Consider the following 25589-nt stretch of genomic DNA (forward strand, 5'->3'; position numbering starts at 1 on the left):
TGTATCAGTCAGGGGCCTCTTCATCCCATGCCTCTCTTCAGAAATCTGACAAGCCATGCAAGGTTACCTAAACAGACATAAAACGTACCTTATTTCTTAAGCAGGGCAGTGAGGGGGGCTGATAAACTTGTTATTTAACATCCAAATGATCAAATGCAATTTATACTTTATATGATGACACAAAGACTTCAGTCTTGACTTTGAAAACACTGCAGATTTTCAAACAGCTCTTTTTTACCTGTTTTCACCATCTGTACAGCACAGTAGAATATAATGCTATTATGTTAATTAAATAGTCAGATACTCCTACTACTCTTAGTTTTGACATGAATCCTAGAATAGGTAAAATAGAAAAAAAAATATATAACTCATCATAGAAAAAGTAATGTGATTATTTGAATAGAAGGGATTCAGTATCTGTCCCCAGGTAAAATCTCAAGTTTTTACTATTAATATCATAAAGAAAGATATATAAAACCAAGAGTTAGCATTTTTAATAAAGAAACAGTAACAAGCAAAGAACTGACTCATTGGAAAAGACCTTGATAATGCCATACAGTGCACTCCTTACTGTATTTGATTTTTTTCACTCAACAATGCACTTGGGTTGGCTTGTTGCTTCATGCTATTGTGTGTAGCAGCAACCGTTCATTCTCCTTGCTATGAGTATATCAGAGAGTATATCATTGGATGAGTATCTCACAACTTCTTTATCTATTCCACTGTTGGATGAACCAGAGTGATCTTTTAAAAATGTAGATAAGATCAGGTAACGTTCCTAAGTAAAACTCTTCACCTGCTTTCTATTGCATTTAAAGGATTCCAAGTTCTTGGCTTAAAACTCAACATTCAGAAAACTAAGCTCATGGCATCTGGTCCCATCACTTCATGGCAAATAGATGAGGAAACAGTGGAAACAGTGTCAGACTTTATTTTGGGGGGCTCCAAAATCACTGCAGATGGTGACTGCAGCCATGCAATTAAAAGACGCTTACTCTTTGGAAGGAAAGTTATGACCAACCTAGCATATTCAAAAGCAGAGACATTACTTTGCCAACAAAGGTCCATCTAGTCAAGGCTATGGTTTTTCCAGTGGTCATGTATGGATGTGAGAGTTGGATTGTGAAGAAAGCTGAGCGTCGAAGAATTGATGCTTTTGAACTGTGGTGTTGGAGAAGACTCTTGAGAGTCCCTTGGACTGCAAGGAGATCTAACCAGTCCATTTTGAAGGCAATTAGCCCTGGGATTTCTTTGGAAGGAATGATGCTAAAGCTGAAACTCCAGTACTCTGGCCACCTCATGAGAAGTGTTGACTCACTGGTAAAAACCCTGATGCTGGGAGGGACTGGGGGCAGGAGGAGAAGGGGATGACAGAGGATGAGATGGCTGGATGGCATCACTGACTCGATGGACGTGAGTTTGGGTGAACTCCAGAAGTTGGTGATGGACAGGGAGGCCTGGCGTGCTGCAATTCATGGGGTTGCAAAGAGTTGGACACGACTGAGCGACTGAACTGAACTGAACTGAAGTTCTTACCGTGGTACTAACCCACTCCACCCACTCACCTTCCCACAATCCCAGCTTCTGTAATTCCATGGCTCTAGCCACACAGTCCTTATTTCTGTTTCTTCTCTCTGTTACATACTAAGCTCTTTCCCAACACACAGCCTTCATACAGGCTAGTCACTTTCTGGAATGTTCTCCTTGACCAAAACCATTGCGTCCTCCACCCAACCAGTTCAGTTCAGTTCAGTCGCTTAGTCATGTCCGACTCTTTATGACCCCATGAATGGCAGCACGCCAGGCCTCCCTGTCCATCACCGACTCCCAGAGTACACTCAGACTCGCGTCCATTGAGTCAGTGATGCCATCCAGCCATTTCATCCTCAGTCGTCCCCTTCTCCTCCTGCCCCCAATCCCTCCCAGCATCAAAGTCTTTTCCAATGAGTCAACTCTTCGCATGAGGTGGCCAAACTATTGGAGTTTCAGCTTCAGCATCATTCCTTCCAAAGAAATCCCAGGGTTGATCTCCTTCAGAATGGACTAGTTAGATCTCCTTGCAGTCCAAGGGACTCTCAAGAGTCTTCTCCAACACCACAGTTCAAAAGCATCAATTCTTCAGCGCTCAGCCTTCTTCACAGTCCAACTCTCACATCCATACATGACTACTGGAAAAACCATAGCCTTGACTAGATGGACCTTAGTTGGCAAAGTAATGTCTCTGCTTTTGAATATGCTATCTAGGTTGGTCATAACTTTTCTTCCAAGGAGTAAGCGTCTTTTAATTTCATGGCTGCAATCACCATCTGCAGTGCTTTTGGAGCCCAAAAAATAAAGTCTGACACTGTTTCCACTGTTTCCCCATCTATTTGCCATGGAGTGATAGGACCGGATGCCCACCGAACCAAATCAAGGCCAAATACAGGGCTGGCTCTAACTCAGCTTATACCAAGTTCATCTTTTCAAACGTGCCTTCTCTAACCTTAACCTCGTCCTACAAATACCTCCTCACTCTATTTTACACTACCTTGTTTGTTTCACTTTGACTTTTCACTTAAGCTCTGAGCAAAAAATAGTATGGATATAATGCCTTTTATTTACAGAAGAGAGAAATAGTTATTTTAAAATCATAGCTCCAATGAGGGGGGAAAAGGGAGATTTAATATCCAGTGTGTGCTCATTTGGGTCCTATTCTTTGCAGTCCCATGGAGTGTGGTCCACCAGGCTCCTCTGTCCATGGAATTTTCCAGGCAAGAACACTGGAGAGGGTTGCAGTATTTCCTTTTCCAGAGGATCTTCTCGACCTCAGAAACAAACCCACATCTCTTGCGTCTCCTGCATTGGCAGGTGAATTCTTTATCACTAGGGCCACCTGGAATGGTTACAGTCAAACCTCAATTCTTGGAATCAATTCAATCAATGTAATAGAAACATTGTTCTCACTCATTTAGAGAGATGTCTCATTATTGCTGGGATTCCCTGGTGCCTCAAACGGTAAAAGCGTCTACCTGCAATGTGGGAGACCCGGGTTCAATCCCTGGGTTGGGAAGATCCCCTGGAAAAGGAAATGGCAACCCACTCCAGTACTCTTGCCTAGAAAATTCCACGGATGGAGGAGCCTGGTGGGCTACAGTCCATGGGGTTGCAAAGAGTCAGACACGACTGAGCAACTTCACTTTCTCATTATTGCAACCTCCAAATTCCTAACTAAACTTTTAAGGTGCCTTGCAACACACCTTATGGGAGTATTCCCTGCAAACCAAGTGGCACTAACTTCCCACAAAACCATAAACAAAGAGTTCCAAGAAAAATTCTTAAGTAGGCTGATAAGGAGTCTGAGGCCCTGAAGGAGGAATGGGTACAGGGTTCTCAAGGAGGAGAAAGGGGAGAAGGACAAACTTTTCTTTCTACATCCCTTTGTCGTAGTCAGAAAAGACACTTTTTTCTCTAAGTCCAGAGCTAATGATCAGACAACAAAACAACTCATCTTGCTCAAGGGTATGTTTCTCCTTAAGCTCTGTACTAATGATTATATAACAATGTAACTTGCTTGAGGACCTTTCTCCTTCTTAACAAGAACCTTCTGACTAATCTTGCTTTAAGATGTATGTTGTGGGAATGGATCTGGTAAAAGTATATAAGGCCTTGATAAGACTACCAACTTTAGCCATGGGAATAAAGACTTTATTTTGGGGGCTCCAAAATCACTGCAGATGCTGACTGCAGTCATGAAATTAAAAGACGCTTACTCCTTGGAAGGAAAGCTATTACCAACCTAGACAGTATATTCAAAAGCAGAGACATTACTTTGCCAACAAACGTCCATCTAGTCAAGGCTATGGTTTTTCCAGTAGTCATGTATGGATGTGAGAGTTTGACTATAAAGAAAGCTGAGCGCCGAAGAACTGATGCTTTTGAACTGTGGTGTTGGAGAAGACTCTTGAGAGTCCCTTGGACTGCAAGGAGATCCAACCAGCTCATCCTAAAGGAGATCAGCCCTGAATATTCATTGGAAGGGCTGATGTTGAAGCTGAAACTCCAATACTTTGACCACTTGATGCAAAGAACTGACTCATTGGGAAAGACCCTGATGCTGGGAAAGATTGAAGGCAGGGGGACAAGGCGACAACAGAGGGTGAGATGGTTGGATGGCATCACTGACTCAATGGACACGGGTATGAGCAAGCTCCGGGAGTTGGTGACACTCAGGGAAACCTGATGGACAGGGAAGTGTGCTGCAGTCCATGGGGTCACAAAGAGTCAGACACGACTGAGTGACTGAACTGAACTGAACTGACAAGACTAGCGTGGTGGGGGGCACTCTCCTCTTCTGATGATTGTGTCAGGTTTCTCTGTCCTTTTTCACTGTAATAAAACTTCTGTCTCACACACACACACACACACACACACACACACACACACACACGAGTTCCAAGAACAAAATCACTTCATCTGAAGAAAGAGAGGTTTTATATAGAAAGTGTTTATAATGTTTTCTATAAAGGTACAAGATGTTTTACAGAGAAAAATGAAAATTACTATTCAGTTTTTCAAAACTAAAATATAATTCTCAATGAACCAACTAGAGCAAGTAAACCAGCATATTTATGTAATTTGCAAGTCCTGGACATTTCTAATTAAGCAAAGAAAGTGGCACGGTTTTGAAAAAGTAATGTGTTTTTAAAGGGTAGTAGGGAAATTAAATGTGTTTGGTTGGGTTTAACTTCTTCATGAAAATAAGCTTATTCTGATAAGAAATGGGTCATAGCAATAAAAGTGTGCTGTAAATTCAACTTGACAAATGAGAAAACGAATTCCTGAGGGTAAGGCCTATTAAAGGAATATTTTAATTTAATCATGCAGTGAATATTTTTGAGAAGCTTCTATATATGCAAGAAACTGCCTTACATGTTTTAATGAGGCAAAACATAGTATTAGCTAATATAGTAATAGCTTATTCTATTACTAACTTCTCAGACATAATATAAAAAGATCAAATATAAGGACAAAAATGCTAAACACCTATATGAAGATGCAAGCTTCCAATAGTTGCTTCTAAACTTCAAAATTCAACCATATGTTTCACCTATAACTTGAAGGCATGTGCAGAGCACTAGTCATTTAAGTGAACAGAAGAAGTTGGTTTCTTTGACATAACATGTGATGTGATGCCACCTTATGGTTGAGAATTAAATGTAATGATAAGTAATCATTTTTTTCAGATACACTTTCTTAGATCCCTGGGGGTGAGGGAAATGGTACATACTACTAACTCTGTAAAATTCACAAATCTAAATTCACACAACCAATTTAATCCTGGGAAGAAAATGTAAAATTAATATCAATGGTATGACACACAGGAAGACTGCATTTGGTCAAAGGGTCTGCTCATCTGTCTGCCTATTCTAGGTATTCTCATAGCAAATATCAGTTGGATTTTTCCAGCTCAAATAACTGTTCTTTACTCTCAAGTTAAAAGAAACCAACAAAAACATAAAGTGAAAACAAGTGAAAAATCTTTTAATTAACCAGTTTTAATTTACTAGGCATTAGGGGGAACATGACCATCCCCAAGAAAAAGAAATGCAAAAAAAGCAAAATGGCTGTCTAAGGAGGCCTTATAAATAACTGTGAAAACAAGAGAAGTGAAAAGCAAAGGAGAAAAGGAAAGATATATCCATTTGAATGCAGAGTTCCAAAGAATGGCAAGGAGAGATAAGAAAACCTTCCTCAGTGATCAATGCAAAGAAATAGAGGAAAACACTAAAATGGGAAAGACTAGAGATCTCTTCAAGAAAATTAGAGATACCAAGGGAACATTTCATGCAAAGATGGGCTCAATAAAGAACAAAAATGGTGTGGACCTAACAGAAGCAGAGGATATTAAGAAGAGGTAACAAGAATACACTGAAGAACTATACAAAAGAGATCTTCACAACCCAGATAATCATGATGATGTGATCACTAATCTAGAGCCAGACATCTTGGAATGTGAAGTCAAGTGGGCCTTAGGAAGCATCACTATGAACAAAGCTAGTGGAGGTGATGGAATTCCAGGTGAGCTATTTCAAATCCTGAAAGATGATGCTGTCAAAGTGCTGCACTCAATATGCCAGCAAATTTGGAAAACTCAGCAGTGGCCACAGGAATGGAACAGATCAGTTTTCATTCCAATCCCAAAGAAAGGCAATGCCAAAGAATGCTCAAACTACCGCACAATTGCACTCATCTCACATGCTAGCACAATTATGCTCAAAATTCTCCAAGCCAGGCTTCAGCAATAGGTGACCCATGAACTTCCAGACGTTCAAGCTGGTTTTAGAAAAGGCAGAGGAACCAGGGATCAAACTGCCAACATCCACTGGATCATCGAAAAAGCAAGAGAGTTCCAGAAAAACATTTATGTCTGCTTTATTGACTATGCCAAAGCCTTTGACTGTGTGGATCACAATAAACTATGGAAAACTCTTAAAAGAGATGGGAATACCAGACCACCTGACCTGCCTCTTGAGAAACGGAACAACAGACTGGTTCCAAATAGGAAAAGGAGTACGTCAAGGCTGTATACTGTCACCCTGCTTATTTAACTTATATGCAGAGTACATCACGAGAAACACTGGGCTAGAAGAAGCACAAGCGGGAATCAAGATTGCCAGGAGAAATATCAATGACCTCAGATATGCAGATGATACCACCCTTATGGCAGAAAGTGCAGAAGAACTAAAGAGCCTCTTGATGAAAGTGAAAGAGGAGAGTGAAAAAAGTTGGCTTAAAGCTCAACATTCAGAAAATTAAGATTATGGCATCCAATCCCATCACTTCATGGCAAATAGATGGGGAAACAGTGGAAACAGTGTCAGGCTTTAGTTTTTTGGGGCTCCAAAATCACTGCAGATGGTGATTGCAGCCATGAAATTAAAAGACGCTTACTCTTTGGAAGGAAAGTTATGACCAACCTAGACAGCATATTCAAAAGCAGACCTTTGCCAACAAAGGTCCATCTAGTCAAGGCTAGGGTTTTTCCAGTAGGCATGTATGGATGTGAGAGTTGGACTATGAAGAAAGGTGAGTACCAAAAAACTGATGCTTTTGAACTGTGGTGTTGGAGAAGACTCTTGAGAGTCCCTTGGGTTGCAAGGAGATCCAACCAGTCCATCCTAAAGGAGATCAGTCCTGGGTGTTCATAGGAAGGACTCATGCTGAAGCTGAAAATCCAATACTTTGGCCACCTGATGTGAACAGCTGACTCATCTGAAAAGACCCTGATACTGGGAAAGGTTGAGGGCAGGAGGAGAAGGGGACAACAGAGGATGAGATGGTTGTATGGCATCACTGACTCGATGGACTTGGGTATTGGTAAACTCCAGGAGTTGGTGATGGACAGGGAGGCCTGGCGTGCTGTGGTTCATGGGGTCACAAAGAGTCAGACACGACTGAGAGCCTGAACTGAACTGAGGGGAAACAATTTGGAAGCCCCAGTTTGAGCGATAAAAATGGTCTAATATTAGAAATGTCATATCCTTTCTTGTATAGTTTTTTGCTTAAGCACAAATGCAAATTTAAGGAACTCAAAAAACAAACAAATATAATTGTTGTATTAGTCCAATACGTAGTGTCGGTTGCTCCTCACTGAATGACAGATAAACTCAGGCTGGGTCCTTCCTATGTACTCTTCATCAGTGGCACTTCTCTGCGGCATTCTGATCTTCTTGGGTCCCACGCACTTCCATATCCTCCACTGATCTATGATTCACCTCCTTGCAAGCATTGTAGAAATTCCTCACTCAATCTGCAATTGCTCAGAGTTCCAACTTGAAAGTTGAGCATCACTATCAAACAATTTTTTTTAACTTTTTCTGCCACTCTTTTCTAATTGAAGGATAATTGCTTTACAGAATTTTGTGGTTTTCTGTCAAACATCAACAAGAATCAGCCATAGGTACACCCACAGCTCCTCCCTCCTGAACCCTCACCATCAACCACATTTTTCTAGTCCTAGTTAATTCTGTTTCTATTTACAGTTCAACAAATCCAAGGATTTGGGGAAATGTCATCTTCTTTGATGTTTATTTAGTAAAATGCTATTTGAAAAACTGTCTGTCATTGCCACATTGCGATAAAGCCTGAATGGTTCCTAAGCGGAAGAAGTGCCTTCTGGACTGAAAGTTACCAGAAAAGGCTCTCCTTTTAGTTGAAAGTTATTTCTCCTGTTACGCTATCAAATATTCTTCTTTCTTCTCTTCCTTCCTCTTTCGTAGCAATGGTAGCTGTGGGTAAAACTCTCCAGTGACTTTATAATAGCAATTTTAGTGTTCATTGATTGAATCCTTATCAGATATGTAGGTTAGTCTCTCTTGGCAGTAAATTTTTGGAAAATGTTATAGGAAACTGATAGAAACAAACCCACTTGTAGACAAGGCTCTATTTAAGGGGTATTCATGCCTTTAGGGGGAACAGGTTCGATTCCTGGGTAGGGAAGATCCCCTGGACACGGGCAAACCACTCCACTATTCTTGCCTGGAGGAGTCTGTGGACAGAGGAGCCTGGCAGGTCCATGGGGTCGCAAAGAGTCGGACACGACTGAGAGACTGAGCATACAGGCATGCGTGCATGCATTCAAAATGACTGCAAAATTAAAGAAATCAAATATAAAATGCTAATATCAGGGGAAACTATGACATTTATATGGGAACCATCTGTATTATCTTTGGAGCTTTTCTATACATTTAAAATTATTTCAAAACCAAAAGCTTATTTAAAAAAAAGTTCAGTGAATCAGAACCGAGCCCAGGGAATTTGTCTTCCCTCCATCAGCTTCACCAGACTGAGTCTCTTTCCCTCCTCCGCGCATTGACTTATGTATTCTATATACACAAGATCCTTTACATCTGCTAAGAGACTGGAGCTGTCGTCTTACTCCTGAGGAGAAAGGCCAGCTTGGTGGCTGCTGGGTTTGAAGTTCCCTGTTCAAATGCCAGTGTAGATAGAGACATGACTACTCTGAGAGCTTAGCCAGGTCACTTCCCTTTCTATGATTTGCTTTTGTCTTATGCCTAAAGGGACAGATAATGCTTACCTCCCCACCTCCACCAGAAAAAGGAAAAAAGTTAAAATGTTAATCTGAACACATTTTTTTAAAGGAAAAACTGTTTTCAGTGCCAGTTTCATATACAATACAGAATATTAATATCTACTGGTTTTGTCAGCCTGAGCTAGTAAGCACTTCAGGGCAGATCTTGCTTTTTGAATCTCAGTAGCTACTCTTGAGTCCTTTCACAAATAATGATGCCAGTCCTTAAATCTCAAGTTTTAATTCTGAAATTTAGGATTCACTGATAGTAGCTACTAACAATGCACCTATTGCCATTTCCTAAATATTTGTTTTACTTCTAGCAGAGCACAAAGATCTCAAAACTCTGTTTTTATAACCCTGTTTACATCCTGAGAAAGGACTCGTCACCAGAATCACATCATAATTCATTCAATGACCCACTTGGGCGCTCCCATTTGGCTGCCATTTCACTCTTGCCTCTCTCTCTGTTTAACCTTTTGCCTCCTCCAGAGCAGTTAGCTGAAGCCGCAGGATGAGGAATGGAGGTTCTCAGAAGCCAGGGAGATCAAAAGGGTCCACCCTGCATGAACAGCATCTCTCTCTTCCTGGCAGTCTCTGCTACTGCTGGGGAAGGGTAATGGGGGGAGATTTTTCTATTAATTCCTAGCTGACATCTTCAGAGCAGAAATTTAAAAGTTTCATAACAAGAAGAAATGGAGATTAATGCTTACAGGTGATGTATACCTCCTTCTGTGTTAAGGAGAGAGGCAAAGCCTAAAGATTCTTAGCCCAAGTGGTGCACCACCCAGATTATGTGTGAGGAAATCTGTTCGATATATGTTAGCTGCCTACCCTCCTCTTTCTTCTGACTGCAGACTTGCTTTTTTTTGGAAATGATGGACATTTTCTTTCCTACAGATCCAGACAAAATAACATTGACCCTCAAGAATGAGAAATCCCCACCGTCATCTCCTTGAGCCCATTCCAACACTTTGCAACTCCAAGAGGCAAGTCACTCCCGCTTTCCAGAAAACACTCCAGGACAGGGAGGGGCGGTGGGGAGGCTCAAAGGGCAGGGAGGACCTCCAGCTCAGGTGCAAGAGAAAATCTCTGTGCACCCTTCATCACCTTACTGGCTCGGCAACCCCACCAAAAACATAATGAAAACCACCTGTATATATGGAGGGATCTAAATACAGTCAGATTTGAGAGCTCCAACTTTCAAATACATGAAAATTTAGAACTACACTGTCTAATACAGTAACCATCAGCCACATGCAGCTATTTAAATTTAAATTACTTTATATTAATTAAAGAATTATGTTCCCGAATCACATTAGCCACTAACGGCTCTCGTGTTGGACAGCTCAAATATGAAGTACTTCCATCACTGCAGAAAGCTATACTGGGCAAGACTGATATAAATGGTACACAGAAGTACATCTGGACTCTTGAAACCCTGCTATCTCATCTTCGATTCTTTTTACTAAATATTCACTGAGTATTTACGTCATGCAAGACACTGAAAAAAAGTTCAATGAAGCATACAAAGATGAATACGATGATAACTGGGCATCGGGTGCTTACATTTGAGATGCAGAAATATACAGATACAAGACTACCTATATTATAAAACAGAAGGATGTACAAGAGCAAAAGAACAGGCAAATTATTGCACTTAGACAGTGTGAAACCATTTCACACTGATCCTCGACAGTTCCAGGATTCCAAGATAACAAGCACCATCCTGATTGAGAAATCGCACATTTCCATGCTATCGGTTCCATGTAAACAGCATTTGAACACATTCCATCAAAACTGCTTTGAAAACTTGTCCAAAATAAAATTTTCTTTGGTGAGAAGATGTAAGAAACCTAAGAGGTACCACATGCTAATGGAAGGAACATAGGATTCAAAGCGAGAAGACCTGTTTGACAGCCAAGTCCTACTTTCACAAGCTGTGCAAACTTGAGTAAGCTTTTAACTTTTCTGAGCCTCAAGATCTTCATTTTCAAAGTGAAATAATTCAAAGAAATAATTTCTACCCCATCTGTCCCCAAAGCTATTACTGTAAGAATAACCATGATAGTGAAAGAAGCTCAGAAACAGCAGAGTGTCATATTACTATTATCACTGAAAGTGACATGAAATGTTGGAGGACATATAAATCCATTGCTGGCAAGTAACTTTGGACCGCAGGTGGAAGGTTCACAATTCTGCACAAGGATATCAAATTCTGAATCTGTAAATCTTCCTTTAGATTTAAAAGCAAAACACACACTCCCTGTCATCATACCTAGCTCTTCTGTTGGGATAACAACCATTGATTAATCCCAGAGGGCAATCTGCCTCTTGCCAGCATGAAGGAGGCCATGGCATTGAGGGTGAATTTACCATGAATGACAAATTAAAATTTTCCTGACTAGGACAAATCAGCAAATGAATGGCAAAGTGGGGTAGGTTTGTTTGCTACGGAGGAGAATGGATCAGTAGGATAACTGCCATAATGTACAAATGGAAAGAAAGGAGGCCTTGGAACAATTGTCAGATATGGGTTCTGTTGATTTCATGAGGAATTTTCATAAGAATTTCACACTTTGTAACCACAAGCTTTTGAGTCCGTCCGAGAAAATGCTAAATGCTTCTGTAAACGTAAAATGACACCACTTTTACTTTCCTACAACTCCTGGCAATAGCGTGGGATGATTTCTTTTTCAGCAGAGAGTGTGACTAGATTGGGTTTTTCCCCAGATGTGTAGGGAATGGTTTCAATTACCTGGTGCCATGCTTTCATTTTTAAGCACCCCCTCGAACCTATTGGGTTTGGCAGCTCCAGTAAAAGGGTGGAACCACAGAGGGGCCCTTCTAGCCATCCAAGCTATGGTTTCACCATGCTCACCATGTAGCTGGCACAGACTCACATACAATAGACTAGAAATGCTTATACCGGGATGCAAGGCACTGAATAGCATAAATTTTCAACAAGGAGGCCTAAAGGTTAAAATAATAAACTTCAAGTGATGTATGCCACATGTGACATTTTGGTTCCAGACGTAACAACCCAAACCAAGGTCTTTTGCTTACAATTCCAAAACAATACTACTCTCCTAGGTTTCTGATTTTGATTTTGCCTCAATTGCTCACAGATTACACTTTGGCAAACTTGGACATGACATAGGACTGTTTAAAATGCACATGCCAGGGAACCTGCAAGATGATCTGCACTAAATCATCCCGAATTCTTCGTTCCTGTGGCCACTTAACCATTTCCACAAATATGGCACGGACTTTTTCTTCAGGAGGAAAATTTGAAATAATCACTCTAAGTAAGCAGTACAGTGAACTCTCCCCTTCCCCGAATAAAACAATAGACATTTGTTCTAATATAATTGGCCATTTATCCCAGATCTCAGCAATTTATGGCTCAACTGTCTGAAACTGAAATCACAATTTTAACAGCAAAGTAGAGACTTATCAGTCACAGAAAAGTCCGGATATGGGCTCCAAAAAGGCCAAACTTTGGTATGCATTTCATAACCTAGTTGAAAGGTCCAATAGTCTTAGCAGTTCTTCATTATTTTGCAATTTTATTTTTTAATTATTTTGAAGACTTTGAAGCACCTATTTTATCTTGAAATACTTCAACATAATGTCCTTAAGTTCAGGAGTAAAAAAAACAGCATGGAAATAGCCATTCTTTAGTTTTCTGTTCTAGCCTCATTTTTGTAAGGAAGGTAAGTTATTGATTACCTTTCCTTGTTACATTTTAATAAGGCTAGTATGAGACCCATGATCACAAAAGTGATTAGTAATGAAAACAATGGTGAATCCTTACGGATTTGCAGGTGACCGTATCTGAAAATACAGTGATGGCTTCTCCCATACTTTAGTTGAACTACATAAGCATAGGTAAATTTGTAATAAAAATACCATATATTACAATAGTAAAATATTAAAAGAGCAATGAGAAAGTCAACCAGACAGCTTCTAAATCACACAGTTAACACAGGCTATGTGACTAAATGTTTTTTTCTTTTAAGCTCTTCAGAAAAACTGCTGCTGCTAAGTCACTCCAGTCGTGTCCGACTCTGCAACCCCATAGATGGCAGTCCACCAGGCTCTGCCGTCGCTGGGATTCTCCAGACAAGAACACTGGAGTGGGTTGCCATTTCCTTCTCCAATGCATGAAAGTGAAAAGTGAAAGTGAAGTTGCTTGCTCAGTCGTGTCCGACTCTTCACAACCCCATGGACTGCGGCCTACCAGGCTCCCCCATCCATGGGATTTTCCAGGCAAGAGTACTGGAGTGGGTTGCCATTGCTTCTCTGTCAGAAAAACTACTTACAGTCAACAAAAAATGTATCACTGGGGCACAGGCAGAGTGGAGAAATGCAAATCAAACGTGATCCAGATATTTACAGATAAAAGGCAAAGGAAGTAATGTACTCTGGAGAAAAGTCAAAGGGAGTCAAATGACCATAACATGTCAGAGCTGAAAGGCCCTGGGAGCTTGCCTATCCTATCCCAGTATTTTGTAAATGAGGAAAATAAGGCTCAGATAAGAAATTAGCCTAAATTGAGGACAGGGAAAGAACTACAATGAAGTCCTTTCCTCCTATTCAACCAGTGCTCATTCTACTAGACCCACTCTTTAGTCCCAGTTCTGATCAGGACACTTAATTGTCTGTGGGTGACAATGGGCAAATCCCAAAATCCTTCCATCCATACCTCTGATTCCTCCTCTGTAAAAGGAGGATAATACCAACTACTCCATCGTCTTCATTAGATGATTGCACATTATTATATAGACAATTAGCATAAGAAAGTTACACGCTCAAAAGAATGAAAAGGCAAACATCAAAGCAGTTTCCTTTTTAAAGATTATTTAAAGTTCCAAATAGATAGGAAATTCTCAGAGTTCAGGGCCCTAAGAAGGCTAGAGTCAGTAGACCCACAGACCAGTCATAAAACAAAGATGTTTTATCTTCTTGCAAATGCTTTTCCAAACTTATCCAAGTCAAAATGATCATGGAGAAGAAAAGAAAATCATGGCATTTGAATTAATAGCATTAGACACTTGAAACACAGAACTGCAATATATACGCAAATTTAAATTTAGGAATTTTCCTTTTGTGTTTTCCTCAAAGTTATTCATGATACAGGCAATATCACTTGCAAGCAAAGATAAACCTTCTACACTGATGCCAGCAAACATTCTTTGCAGCAAAAATCTACTAATGAACATTTTCTCACCAGTGGGTCCCTACCACCTACCAAGAAGAAAAACAAACTAATTATCTTTCCTGAGTTTTTTTCAATTTTTATATTAGTTATTTATATATTAAGCAAAAAGATGACTGAAAGACTCTAGGCCCTTTAAATCATATTTTATTGCATTTTTCTTTACCTAGTCATACTATGGGAAGAAATAGCCCATTCTTATTGATACGCCTTTATGAAAGATATCGATATGTGATTGTCTCACACAAGTTAATACATGAAGAAACTGGCATAGAAATATATTATTAGCTTTGTCGATTGATTGGTTTAGTCACTAAGTTGTGTCCGATTCTTGTGACGCTATGGAATGTAGCCCACCAGGCTCCCCTGTCCATGGAATTTTCCAGGCAAGAATACTGGAGTGGGTTACCATTTCCTTCTCCAGAGAATCTTCCTGACCCAGGGATCAAACCCTGGTCTCCTACATTGCAGGTGGTTTCCTGCATTGCAGGGGGATTCTTGACCAACTGAGCCACCAGGGAAGCCCCATATTATTAGCTTATTTTGTTATAATTAATGTGCTTATGATGACTAAAGAAAATAAGCCTTCTTGCATGACTCTGTGCCTTGCAGGTTCTTTGCTCATAGGAAAGCCCTGTCCTTTCCAAAAGATTCAAGACTTTCTAGCTGTAGAGCATGGAAATAAGCATAGATTACAATGATTTCAATTACCACCAATATAATCAGTAAGTTGTTTTTAATAAAGGTTTATTTAAAAGAGTTCAGAAATGAACCCATCACATAGGCTATCATCTCTATGATCTGGAATCTTAAATATATCAAGCACACAGCTACATGTACTCCTTCAGTTACTGATGAGTTAATTTCATTCTCTTCTCAATGACAGACTTATTCTCTGATCCATACCCAACACCTGTCCTGCTCAGACCCTTAGTCATAAGAGAGACTTGATCAAAGTATATGGTGTGAAAGCAAATTTCTCACCACTGCAGCACTGAGGTGAGATTCTTCATTGTAGAGATCCTGTGGACTAAAAATGGAAAACGACTCCCACTTCTGGCCACCTGGAGAAGAAAATGGCAACCCACTGCAGTATTCTTGCCTGGAAAATCCCATGGACAGAGGCGGGCTACAGTCTGTGGGGTCGCAAAGAGTCAGACACAACAGAGCAACTAATGCTTCTGGTCACCACCGAGAAAGTTTTCCTCTTAAAATTTTTAAACTTGACAAGACATATGAAATAACTGTTTTCAGATGTTGGACAACAGGCAAAATATGATCCCTGAAAGATGGGAAATGAACAAGGTAAGCCTGGAAGTACTTTGCAGATCTCAGTGTGGAGTGGGAGGAAACAGATCAGAATTCAAGGCCACTGAGGCAGCTGGAATTCACAGAGCATGGTACTAGACAGAAAGGGGCTGGGTAATTTGTGTGTACAAATACACAATTCCAACTTGAAAAAAGTGCTATAAAGAAATAAAAGGAGTTCCAGAAACCTGCACAGGGGCCCTCTTGAGTCTTTCACTGAATACTAGGCAACAGATGCACAGAACAAGACTCCACAAAGCCAGAGAAAGAACAACTATAGAGACCTATGAACTGAACAACTACCACAGTTCCCACAAGATCTGGAAATGCTCAAGTTTCAATCTGCCAAAGTAGAGAGACCTCACTAGACACTCTGAGCATTTGACAAACCCTAGAAAGACCATGCCTTAGGAAGAAGACTACTCTAAGCCCTGATAAAGGCACTCTGTATCTGCCCTATCAAAGCTGAAAAACAACTCCTTAGTGATACAGGTGTTAACTATGCTGCTTATCATTAAATCATGACCAGTGTGTGTTTACGCTGTGTTAGATCCAACAATCTTACTCAACATTTACAGGCAAAATACTAAGTGATGAGGAAGTGAACTAGATGGAAACTTTATGTGGACTCTATTCTTTCTTATCTGGTATTTTTCGAAACCAAGGCAGAGGCCATGGTTTGCAAATTCCACAGTCTTACAAGCAGACCTTGAATCAATCAATAGACAGCAGTGAGCAACTGTGAAACCTATCTCAGTATTTTCAAAAATCCCACAAATGCTCAACAGCATTCTCCTAAAAATACTAATTCACATTTACAAGTGTTTGTTGGGGCTAGGCAATGTGCTGAGCTCTTTACATGCATCATCTCATCTTCACAATTGAATGAGATGGAATTTATATTATTTCTGTTTGCAGAAAAGAGAGGCTTGAAGTGGTTTGGTGTAATGTACTACAAGTGACAGGTGGTAAGACATGGAGGGAGGTCTCTCACCCACAGCTGTAGGATTCCAAAGCCAGGCACTTAAACACTCAACTCATTCCCTATGTTGAAAGTGAACATCTGGATTCTACTCTCAGACACTCTCAGAATTCCCACACAAAAATTTCCACAAGAACATAGCAATCAGGGAAGTAAATAAAAGTCAGACCTTGCCTGATTTCTTCCTCTCCTGGGCAGCTAGAGCAATCTAGATAGTATGAATTTTTGTTTTGATCTGGGCAGGCGTTAAGGGGTGTGGTAGCATTTTAAAATTTAAAATTATGGGATTTGAATAGCTTTGTCTCTGTTGTAGTATTTTATCAGAAAATGGCAGTTTCCAAAGAAGGCCAAATTTCTTGATATAGTCTGCTCTAACTCTCATCTATAATTTTCACTCTAGACCAATACTTTTCTTATTGATTCAGCTAATTGTTTAAAGATGCTATAGACATTCTTAAAAATGTAGACTGTGATGAAAGCCCTGACTGCTACAAAAACTCACAGAATAGACCTCGGCAAGGCAGAGGATCTTCCCAGGCCACAGTTTCTCTGTCTAGAAAGTGATGATCTTGGGACTTCCCTGGTCCGATGGTTAAGATGCCACACTTCCAATGCAGGGGGGGCAAGTTTGATCCCTGGTCGGGGAACTAAGATCCCACATGCTGCAAGATGCACACCCAAAAAACAAAGTGGGGATCTTGAAATACATTGGCATTTGCCAAATGACATATCACAGAATACCTGTCCTAAGAGATGCCCCAAGCAAAAGAAATTCCAGGTCAAACAAACAGCAGAAAAGCTACAAACAGTTGCTCCCATTTAGAGACTGATGACCCATTAGCAGTGAATAATCTGCTTGCAAATTAAAGCCTCAGCACAGTCTAGCAGTAAAAAGATCTATTTAACTGTGCTTAATTTTGAATTTCCCAAACGTGTTTGACTCTAAGACCATTTCCCTGGAAAAGTGTCTACAAACATCCCATTGAAGCAATATCCATTTATTTACTCATAAAACTATTTATTGAGCATCTAATGTGCTAAACAGCACACTGGGTATTGAGAATACAAAAATAAATATCATCCCTGTTTCCCTGGAGTCTAGAGTTTAGTTGAGAGAATAGACAATAAATATGCAAAAAGTAAACAAACATGATTTTGTGTTAAGAAGAGTACTATGAAGGAAATAGTTTTTAAAATGTAAAATAAAGAAAAAAGGAGCATATTTAAGTTGGATAGTGAGGAAAAAGCCACTTTGGCCTCTCTAACATCATTAAATATTATTAGCATCATTTAAGAAGATATTTGAAGAATGAGAAGGAGATTGCATGTGAAGAGAGCTAAGCATCTGTGAAAACCCCAGGGTGTGAAACTGCTTAACAAGTTCAGAGAATCAAAAGGCCAGTGAGATGGAAGAGGAGGTCTGACTTCAGGACTGGAGAGACTGGGCATGCAGGGCTTCCGGGTCACAGAAAAGAGCTTGGACTTTATTCTAAGCACAATGGAAAGGAGTTTCAACTGGGAAGTCACCTGACAAAATTTTGTTTTGTTTTTTAAAATATGAAAAAATCTGCCTGCAATGCAGGAGATCAGGGTTCCCTCCCTGGGTGAGGAAGATCCTCTGGAGAAGGGAATGGCGATCCACTCCAGTATTCTTGCCTGGAGAATTCCATGGACAGAGAAGCCTGGCAGGCTACATACAGTTTGTGGGGTCGCAACGAGTCGGACACAACTGAGCGACTAACAAACAAAACAAAACTATATATATATATATATATAAAACTAACTATATATATATATATATATATATATATATATATATATATATAAAACTAACTATATATATATATAATTTTTCTTTAATTTCTTTGGCTGCACCAGGTCTTAGGTGCAGCACTCGGGATTTTCAATCTGGGTTGCAACACGTGGGATCTTTAGTTGCAGCACGCAGGATCTTCTCATTGTGGCAATGTGGGATCGAGTTCCCTAACCAGGGATCAAACCTGGGTCCCCTGCATTGGGAGCACAGGATCTTAGCCATTGGACCACCAGAGAAGCCCCAAAATCTGTTTGTTTTTTGTTTTCTAAGTTCATTCTGGCTATCCTGTGGAGAAGAGTTTTAAGAGCTAGAAGAATACTTAGGAAGAATTCAGAGAAATTGTATTGGTTTTCAATTGCTGCTAGAATAAACTATCACGGACTTAGTGGATGAAACAATACAAGTTTACTACCCTACAGTTCTCCAGGTCTCATGTCTGACGTGTCTCACTAAGCTACACTCGTCAGGACTGCATTCTTTCCTGGAGGCTCAAGGGGAGAATCAATTTCTTGCTCAATCAGGTTGTTGGCCAGAATTCAGTTCCCTATGGCTATAGAGCTGAGCTCCCTGTTTTCTTGTCCCTGTAAGCTCAGACATTCTCAGCTTCTAGAAGCCACCCACATTCCTTGGTTTGTGGCCTCCTTCCTCTATCTTCAAAGCCAGCAACTCAATGGGTTGAGTCTTTCTCATTCTTCAAATCTCTCCTCCTTTTTGTTCCATTACATCTCTCTGACTCAGCCAAGAAATATTCTTTGCCTTCAAGGACACATGTGATTAGGTTGGGCCCATCCAGATAATCCAGGATAATGTAAACATCTGAAGATCTATAACCTTAATTACATCGGCAAAGTCCCTTTTGCCATGTGTGGTAACATATTCACAGATTCTGGGCATTAACACAGCACATCTTTGGGGAGATAGGAGGAGAAGTATTATACAGCCTACCACAAACTGCTCTCACTTGGTAGCAGTTCCAAGTGAGAAACAAGATAAATTAGATCAGTGTGGTGGCAATGGGAAAAGGTAGACAGATTTAAGGTGTATTTTAGAGTCAGAATTAGTAGACTTGTTGGTGATGTGTTATTTAGGTGGAGGGACTCAGTAGTAAAGAGAAAGGACTCAGTGATAAAGAATCTGTCTGCCAAAACTCCTGCATTGGGTTCTATCCCTGGGTCGGGAAGATCCCCTGAAGTAGGAAATAACAACCCACTCCAGTATCTTGCCTGGGAAATACCATGCACAGAGGAGCCTGGCAGGCTATAGTCCATGGGGTCACAAAGAGTCAGACATGACTGAATGACTGAGCACGCATGCATAAGAGGAGGGAATTGCAGAGACACACAAGAGGAGGGAATCAAGGCTAACTCCTAAATTTCTGATCTTTCAGGCTTACAGCCTGAGTGCCAGGGGCTTTCAAAAAATAAAGATTAGGAGTAAAACCAATTTTAGAGGAAAAATCAATAGTTCTGTTTTCTATGTAATACTAAAGAAACATTAACCATATCACCTCTGAGATCTCTTACTGTTAACACTTTCAGTTCAGTTCAGTCACTCAGTCATGTCCGACAGACAGGCCAGGCTTCCCTGTCCATCAGCAACTTCCAGAGCTTACTCAAACTCATGTCCATTGTGTTGGTGATGCCATCCAACCATCTCATCCTCTGTCGTCCCCTTCTCCTCCCACCCTCAATTTTTCCCAGCATCAGGGCCTTTTCAAATGAGTCAGTTCTTCACATCAGGTGGCCAAAGTATTAGAGCTTCAGCTTCAGCATCAGTCCTTCCAATGAATATTCAGGACTGATTTCCTTTAGGATGGACCGGCTGGATCTCCTTGCAGTCCAAGGGACTCTCAAGAGTCTACTCCAACACCACAGTTCAAACGCATCCATTCTTCGGTGCTCAGCTTTCTTTATAGTCCAACTCTCACATGTGTACATACATGACTACTGGAAAAACCATAGCTTTGACTAGATGGACCTTTGTTGGCAAAGTGATGTCTCTGCCTTTTAATATGCTGTCTAGGTTGGTCATAACTTTTCTTCCAAGGAGCAACATCTTTTAATTTCATGGCTGCAGTCACCATCCGCAGTGATTTTGGAGCTCAAAAAAATAAAGTCTGTCACTATTTCCATTGTTTCCCTATCTATTTCCCATGAAGTGATGGGATCAGATGCCATGATCTTAGTTTTCTGAATGTTGAGTTTTAAGCCAACTTTTTCACTCTCCTTTTTCACTTTCAGCAAGAGGCTCTTTAGTTCTTTTTCACTTTAACACTGTAAAAAAGACTAAAAATATCTCTTCTATTCAGGGGTCATGAAGTCTGAATTTTTATAATTATATGTTATTCTTATTATCTTGAGAAAAGAGTGACTTGTTTGTGACTCATCACATTCTTCAAAGTGAAGGAACCCTTAGTATGCTAGTTATCTATTCCTGTGTTAAAAAAAATGGCCCAAAATTTAGCAACTTGAAACAATATAGTTTCTGTGGGTCAGAAAAACAGATGTGTATTAGCTTGGTCCTCTGCTTCATGATCTCTCATGTGACTATAACCAAGATGTTGGTTAGGGCTAGGGTCTCAACCAGAAGCTCAGTGGGGGAAGGATTCAATTTCAAGCTTATTTACATGGCTATTGGCAAGAATAATCGTTGCAGTACTGAGGGCCTCAATTCCTTACTGACTGTTGACCAGAAGCAACCCCCAGTTCCTGGCCATGTGGGCCTCTTCACCACTGCAATTTATTTCATCAAAGCTGCCAAGAGAGAGAAAGTCTGCCAGGAATCCACAATCTTCTCTAGCTTAATCAAAGAAACAACTTCCCCTCAAAACTGCCATATTCTATGATTTAGAAACAAAGGGAGAGAAATACCTGGAAGCAGGGATCACTGGAGTCCATCATAGAGATAAATGGACCACACTTGGGAATTGAGGAAACCAAAGCAGGAAAAAAGAAAAACTGAAAAGGTAATCTTCATCTTCTCAATTTTTTTAGGACAGTAGTCCTAAACAGTATCCCTCAGCCAGTAAAGTGCTCCCAGGAGAGCTGATTAGGAAACTAGTCAAGAGGTAGAAAAGGACAATCCAAGAAGGACTGCAAGTTTGTTTGGCAATAACTTCTAAAGATTATAGCAGGGGGAAAAGAAAATTAAGATAAGTCATTTTAAAGTATTTTAATTCAAAATTAGAAAAAGAAGACTTCTGGCAGAACTGGAACAAAAATATAAGAAGAAAAGGACAACATATTTTGGAAAACAGACTAGTCAATTCTCAGCAGTAACAGTGAAAAATGTTAAGTAATTGCTAATGGGCATTTCCTAAAAATAGAATGCTTCCAAATTCTGTCATCTTGTACATTATCCTCCACATTGACTCTTTTTAATCTAAAATGAGGTTTATTGCATTTCATGCAGTTTGAAGTCCATGCAGCAAAGGAGGCTGTCACAAATTTCAATGTATTTAAAAATAAAGTTAAAAATGAGGGGTATGGGGGAGAGGGAAAATACACAAAGTTCTAGTCTCCTTGGGTCCCTGGAAGAGAAGGGTTTGGGAATGAAACCATCTACTCTCCATGGCAAATGAGTCTCTTAAATGCAAGGAATGTTCCCACCGCCTCTGAATGCAAAGCCACGGAGCTCTGGGGCAGGACCAGGGACCCGGGTTGAGGAGCACTAGTGGAAAGGAAGCTACACACATCACCTAATTTTACCTGAGGGCAGAACAAGGTGGCGAATTCTGAGGCAACAGCTGTTCTAAGAGTCAGGAGATTACACATAGCCCCGAGGAGATCTACTCCTAAAAGAAGTGGCGGTAAGAACCAAAAAAAGAAAAAGAAAAGAAATATTTCTTCAGCCACACTCTTTGAGAAAATGTCATAAATATGCTATTCAATATTTTCATATCATAGCATTGGACACACAGCTCAACACAGTGAAATATTGATTACCTGGAGGAAAAAAAAAAAGGGGGGGGGGAAGGAAATAAAAAATATTGCATCTTCCATCTTTCTGTTGGAAAATCTCAGCCCTCAAGCACGGGACCTAGTACACCAGAGACCTAGCCTGCAGGAGGCGCTGAGGTCCACAGGGTCCTGTGTGGAGGGAGGCAGTGCCCACCATCTGGGGCTAAATGGCACAAAATTGTGTTGGGTGTCCTTGGCCTGCCAGCTCAGGCCCTCCATCACGGGTCATCTGGGGGCTCTGCCTGCCAGAGCACTGGGCGGCTGACTGGATGAACACCAGCTAGGGGAGCTCCTGGCTGGGAGGCATGGTGACTCGCTGGATCTGGTAGAGCTGTTTCAAGGGGTGGAGAGAGTGAGGTCACCCTGGGGAGAGAGGCATGCAGCTTCCTATAGGCCTTGGAGTTGGTTGGGGCCCCGGATAACCCAACCAACACCCACTGCTAGGCAACGGAGGGAGGAGGGGAAGTGGAGCCCTGCTGGGGCTGGGAGCAACCAACACAGGAGGCAACTGCAGTGTGTGTAGGGAGAGGGTGTGTGTGGTGAGCAGGGAAGAGGTGCGGGGGTGTTGCATTTCCAGGTCTCTGGAACTTCCTGGCTTCCACTTCCCTGGAGGCTGTGTCTCCAGTTGGCTCTGAGCCTCGAGCTTGCTGTACGCTGTTCCTCTGTCCATCCGTGAAGTGGCTGAACTGCTGCTCTTGCTGGCCCTCCCTCTGCGTGATCTGTGAGCACTGGTGGCACGCGTCTGGGTCTCTCCCTGCACCACGTGGGGTGCCTAAGGGCCCCCTTACAGGCTGGGCTAAGCGAGTACACTGCAGCTGGCCGCCAGGCGGGGGCACCGGGATCTGCTGGCTCTTGCCTGTGTTCCGGATGCATCACCTGCATGGTCCATTCAGGGCCGCTCTGGGCCTGCGGGGCTTGACCGTGTGGACGGGCCTGGACCTGCTGATCTCCTTCAGCTTGCATGGTCACAGGTGTGGTCTGGCCCTGCTGAGGCTGTGCAACAATGATCTGCCCAGGCTTGATGGTGGTTGTGGAGCTGGTGGTCTGCCGGCCTTGCTGCTGCCCCCGGACTTGGTCGGCAGTGGGCTGCTAAGCCAACCTGAAGCAGTCCTGGACGGGCTCAGCAAGAGACACATACCAGCGCAGCTCCTCCTGACACTTTGCTGCTTCCCACTCATCTCTCGGAACATCGGTGAGAAAGTCAAACTCATCACATTTTGTGATCGCCATGGCAATGTCATGCCTCTGAAGAGTCTGGCGCTGGTTCTCCTCTGTGTGGATCCAGGCCCCAAGAGGCAACTCTGATAAAAATCTGGGCTTCCTTGGCAAACGACACAGGGGCTTCTGCACTGATCATCTTCACATCGCCGGCCAGTTTCATAATCTTCTTAATATGAGCCAGTGGGAGTTTCCGTACTCAGAAATCTTTCGCTGTTAAATTCCAGATTTCTCCCGTGACACGAGGCCAGAAGGAATACAGAGTTTGCTGGGCACCACTGCTGCTAGCACCACCAAATCCTCATCCTGGGGACATTCTGACAAACACCTCGACTGAGAAGTCCAGGGACCAGCAGGAGCCGCCTCAGTACTTGGGCAGCGGGGCGGGGCAGTATGGGGAGGGGCAGTATGGGGAGGGATGTGGGGAGCATGCATCACTGAGAACCGAGAACCAAGAACGGAGAGCGAGAACCGGGGGTGGGGCGGGGAAGCCCGCATCATAGAGAACCGAGAACCGAGAGCGCCAGAAGCCGGGCTACAAACAAGGGGGCGGCCATACTGTTTGCACCACGTCCCCCCTATACTCTCCCCCTCCCTTGGCGCCTTCCACAGTGATTCTTTTAAGTTGAAATAAGGGCAAGGACCATTTTTCTGGCCTCAAGAGGCATCTGTGACTATGATCATATGAGCATACTATGACTTCCTTTCTTTAACTTTAGGCTTATTTAAGTGCTGCTTTATTGCACGAAAATCCTTACATAATATCAGTTTTGAAAAGCAAATGTTAAAGACACAAATCTAATAATAATAATCTACCAATTGGTTCATTAATTATAACAAACGCATCATATTAATGTAAGATGCTAATAATCATGAAAACTGGGTGTGGGTAGGGTATATGGAAACTTTCTTTAGTATCTTTATAATTTTTATGTAAATCTAAATGTGTTTTTAAAAATAATGTTTACTGGAGTGGGGTGCCATTGTCTTCTATATAAAACACACACACACACAAATCCCAAAGTACATGTTGGGATTGAAAAGTAAACTGGAAATTTTTAAAAAATGAATAAAATAGACTCTGTTTTTTTTTTTATATTGGCAAAGACTCTTCATTGCTATGAAATAGGTACCCAGGCAGGGACTTGATATCCCAGTTACTCCTACTCGAAGGCTTCACCAGTAGCAGGACCCTTCCCGGACAGAGTCAGACTCAGTTTCTAAAATCTGAAAATGCATCCTCTGTCTTAAAAAAAAAAAAAATCAGTATAACTCCTCATTCCCTAAGCTAGCAATCTGGAATAATACCTGAGGGGAACTTTCCTGGAAAAATACCCAAGGGATGGCACAAGCTGTCACACACAGAGCTGTTGCTCCCTGTGTTATTTACAGCATTGGAAAAATCAGAAGTCACTAAGTGCTTAAAGACAGCAACATGATTAACCGTCTTAAGAACAGTCTAAACACTGAAATACTATATCGCCATTAAATGATTATTATGAAGATTCTGTTACCTGAGGGAAAGAGTTTACAATACATTTATTACATAAGATGGATTTTTTTTATCAAAACACAAAAATATGTAGGGCCTTGGGACCCTTCGCTGCAGTGCTCGCACCTGGACAAACATCCCCTTGGGCAACAGAATACAAAGAAACTACATAAGGGACCAAAAATAACTGCATGCACAGCTGGGGCATCTTATGAACAATAAGAGACAAAAAGGCCAAAAGCCAACTGCTACTTCTGAGGCGCTGGGCGCAAAAAGAGGGTCCTACACGTGATCCCTGCACAGGGCACCTCCCAAAGGGCAAGCCGATCACCTAAGCCACCCCTCCAGCCCAGCCCACAGCTCTGCCTCTTCCCTCACCCCATTTAAGGCACCAGCTTGCCCCTACCTCAGGGAGCCAGCAAGAGAGCCTGCTCCTTGTTCTCCCTCGTGGAGCAGCCAGGGATCCCAGGAAAGTCTTGCCTGAATTCCTCAACTGGCCTCCCATCAATTTCTGTTGATTAAA

At 41.6% G+C, this 25589-nt stretch overlaps 1 pseudogene; it reads right to left on the reverse strand.

Moving 5' to 3' along the window:
- Positions 1–22519: 22519 nt before the first annotated feature.
- On the reverse strand, positions 22520–23890 carry LOC138080204 (nuclear transcription factor Y subunit gamma-like; annotated as a pseudogene).
- Positions 23891–25589: the final 1699 nt, after the last annotated feature.

This window comes from Capricornis sumatraensis, chromosome 5, assembly GCF_032405125.1.
Source record: "Capricornis sumatraensis isolate serow.1 chromosome 5, serow.2, whole genome shotgun sequence".
Classification (NCBI taxonomy): Eukaryota; Metazoa; Chordata; class Mammalia; order Artiodactyla; family Bovidae; genus Capricornis; species Capricornis sumatraensis.